Source organism: Myotis daubentonii, chromosome 1, assembly GCF_963259705.1.
Source record: "Myotis daubentonii chromosome 1, mMyoDau2.1, whole genome shotgun sequence".
Taxonomy (NCBI): domain Eukaryota; kingdom Metazoa; phylum Chordata; class Mammalia; order Chiroptera; family Vespertilionidae; genus Myotis; species Myotis daubentonii.
In genome coordinates, this window is record NC_081840.1 from 94,778,289 (window position 1) to 94,782,386 (window position 4,098).

The window sequence follows — 4,098 nt, forward strand, 5'->3', positions numbered from 1 at the left end:
ACCGAAGTTCTGCATAATTTTTTTTTTTTTAGAACAAGTAGGCAGATGTAATTACACAGTTGGAACTTATTCACGATTTAAGGGCCAGTACATGTTGGATCATGAGTGCCGTGAGATGGAATCTCAGCAATAGTTTTTGATGGTCTGCTTCAATTAAGGAAAGACAAGAGCTCATTAATACCCGGGCTCATGATTGCATAATGTGAATAAAAAGGACAGATTAACATACATAATTGATCTTGCATGATTCAGTGTGCCAACTTGGGAGTGATGCTTAGTTCTGGTGGTCCTCCTGTTGTTGAAAGTGCTTTGGGGAGTCACTTTGAATTGCTTGTTTCAGCGATACTGCATCACATTCCTTGTGGCCAAGATAGAGCACAGACCAAGCACAGTAAGAAAACAAAGCAAGGATACATTCTCACTCTCTCTACTTTTGCAATTCAGATTATTTGACACCTATATCCCACATTCTGGATAGGGTTCCAGGTACAAAAGGAATAGTAATATCAAGGTGCTATGAAAATCCTGGCACAGAAAACATTCTTTGGATAATTTCATGAGAAACATGCCACATGAGCCAGGCCTTGAAGGCTGGCTTTCAATAAGCAGAAGATTGGGATGGGGGTTAGAGGAGGTGGAAGTGGTGAGGCACAGCAAGATAGGTGAGATAGATAGACATTCTTGGCTCTCTCAGGTAGTCCAGGTTGGCTAGAGAGCAGCATGTGCTGGTGAGAATGAAAGTAGGCCATGAAGACAGGTTGAACAATATTGCATAGGGCTTTGAATGACCATCTGAGATGTCTGTACTTTAAAATTAAATAAAAGTAAAATTTTAAGAAATGGGAAACCTCTGAGAGGCTGTAAGCATCAGAATGACTGGAATTGTGCTTCAGAAAAATTAATGTCCTAGTAGTACATAAAAGTAAAGCTTTTTGAATTGGACATCTAAATTTTGGGAAAAAATTGAACCACGTCTGATGAATAAGAAAGAAGTGTGTGATATGGAACTGTGTGTGATGTTTGGTTAAAAAACAAGGTATTGAATAAAATGTTAAATTTTATTCTGTGGCTTCTAAATGGATCTAAAGAAACTTCCAAAAAGATTTAAGAAAATATTTTGGAGTGACGGCAGCATCACAAAAATAAGTGTAGAGAGTCTTCTCTAAAACATCTACTTTCAAGGATAAACCATCCCTGTGAAAAATCAATTTGGTCCTTTAAAAGAAATCAGAATTAGCTTGGCTGGGGATACTCACAGCTCTCGGCACCTGGCCCAGCTTCTTTCAAAATGTCTGCTGTTCACAAACTTCTGTGCAAGCTTAGCTTGAGGATAATCACTCTATGGATCTGCCAAAGCCTGTACTAACTTCGATGCTGACTGAGATGCTTTAAACATTGAAACAACCATCAAGAACAAAGGTGTGAATGAAATCACCACCATGACATTTTGACCAATTGCAGCAATGAGCAAAGACAAGATATTGTCTTTGCCTACCAGAGAAGGACCAAAATGGAATTTGCTTCAGCACTGAAGTCGGCCTTCACCTGGGGAGGGTGATTGGGGCCTACTGAAAACACCTGTCAGTATGCTGCTTCTGGAGCTGAAGGCCTCCATGAAGGGGACTAATGAGGACTCATTGAGATCATCTGCTCAAGGACTGGCCAGGAGTTGCAGGAAATTAACAGTCTACAGGGAAATGTGCAAGACTGATCTGGAGGACATTATTTCCAACATATCTGGTGACTTCTGCAAGCTGATGGTTGCCCTTGTGAAGGGTAGAAGAGCAGATGGTTCTGTCATGGATTACGAACTGACTGAAAGATGTCTGGGATCTCTCTGAGGCTGGAGTGAAAAGGGACTGATGTTCCCAACTGGATCAGCATCATGACTGAGCGTAGCATGTGTCACCTCCAGAAAGTATGTGAAAGGGACAAGAGCTACAGCCCTTATGACATGTTGGAGAGCATCAAGAAGGAAGTCAGAGAGAACTGAAAAATGCTTTCCTGAACCTGGCGCAGTGTATCCAGAACAAGTCCCTCTATTTTGCTGACCAACTGTACAACTCCATGAAAGGCAATGGGACTCAGGATAAGGTCCTGATCAGAACCACGGTCTCCTGCATTGAAGTGGACATGTTGAAAATCACGTCTGTCTGAATTCAAGAGGAAGTATGGCAAGTCCCTGTACTACTACATCCAACAGGACACCAGGGTGACTATCAGAAAGCCCTGCTGTACCTGTGTGGCAGGGATGAGTGAGGCTCACAGGGGCTTTAGCGTCCAGGAGTGGTATTCCTATGCTTCCAGCTAATTCTAGAAAATCAGCTTATAACTAATAGCCCCCTGTGCTTATCCCTGTGAGGATGGTGTTTGCATTGCCCCCTGTCCATCCTCATTTCAGTTGCTTAAGCATTGCCTTGCTTTCTCTTCTAGTCTTTCTAGCCAAAGAAATGCACGTCCGAAGGAGCAGGAAGCAAAATCTATGGTGCAAAACACCTTGCCTCTTATGTACTGTGTCATAAACAGATGAATAAACTGAATTTTTACTTTAGAAATTAAAAGAATTACAAATCATAATTATTACTTATTAGTTCACAGAATTCGTGCAAGTGTAGGCCCTCTCGGCCCCAGCTGCCCCTCCCACTGGTCATTCCAGAAGGTCGTTCCGGAAGGTCATTCCGCCATCTGGTCTAATTAGCATGTTAGCTCTTTATTATATAGGATATCACACAGTATACTCTTGAAATAGGTTTATGACAATCCATCACCAAAACTAGCTTCTCTAAGTACAAGTCTGTGATGGCTCTCCTGTGTCAGCTTGGCTAGGCTACAGTCCCATTATGCCCTCTCACTCATCTAACTCCAGCTGAGAAGGGATTTTTGCAGATGTAATTAAAGTCCCTATCAATTAGCCTTAAGGGAGATAATCCTGGTGGGCCTGACTTAATCAGCTGGAGGGCTTCCAAAGCAGGATTGAATTGAAGCTTTCCTGAGAAAGATGAAATTCCTCCTGTGGACAAGAGCTCCATGCCCATGCCCATGGAGTTCTAGCCTCTCCTACAGACTTTGGATTTGCATAGCCAGGCCCTCTCACTTACACATAGCAATCCCTTATTTATATGTACATATATGTGTGTATACACACAGTAAGATTTTATATACACATATCTATATAAAATCTCATACTGGTTCTACTGCTCTGGTTGGATTCTAACACAGTTTACTTTCTTTATGAAAGCTAACATTATTCTACGAGGGGAATGTACTCTGAAATGTACTATAAATGAATTAATTACATAAATACCGTTAGAAATTGTATTAAGTTAAAACTAAAGCTGTGTGCTTTACTTTTTTGAAGTGTGCTATAAAATGGCGCCATTTGTACAATTGCAGAAGCTGTGGCTTCTAATCACATCTCACATGGCTTTAGCAGGGGGGAGAGGGAGGGGGCCACCTTAATCCTGGGTCTACAACTCCCTGAAATCATGTGTAAAATTTTTCTGAGAGCCCATAGCTTTCACCAGATCCTCAAAGAAATGTTTCTTCTCAAATTACTAAGATTCACTTTAGCTTATTTTGAAGGTTAATCTGTATTTATACTCAAGTTCCCAATGACTGCTTGTATATATGCTATGAATGCATAGTTGACTCTCCAGCTGCTCACTCTGTCCAAAATTTATTGCTGACATTATAGAGATTGTTTTTTCCCCCGAGAGGAGATCAGGCCACTTGTAACTAGTAGGAGAAATTCAGTTTAAGTTTTTACTTGATTGAAAGCCCACAGATGCATGGTGAGATAATCCACCTAAAAACTCTACACATTATACTAGTATGTGAATCTCAAATACTCATGAAAACCAGTGATGCACAAAATACAATTTAAGTCATCTTTAGTTCGTACCGAGGCATTAACAAGTTAAATAATGATCAATTAACAAAACTCAAAATAATTACATTGCAAATTATTATTAACTTTTGTTGTGGGAAGAGAGATTTGCACTTACCTTATTTAATTAAATCTTTATTGTTGAAAGTATTACATGTTTCCTTCCCCATCTCCCCATTGACCCCTCTAGCTGATCCCCATCCCCGACCCCA

The 4,098-nt window shown here is 40.6% G+C and overlaps 1 pseudogene; it reads left to right on the top strand.

Moving 5' to 3' along the window:
• Positions 1-1,248: 1,248 nt before the first annotated feature.
• On the top strand, positions 1,249-2,405 carry LOC132242466 (annexin A2-like; annotated as a pseudogene).
• The last annotated feature ends 1,693 nt before the right edge of the window (positions 2,406-4,098 follow it).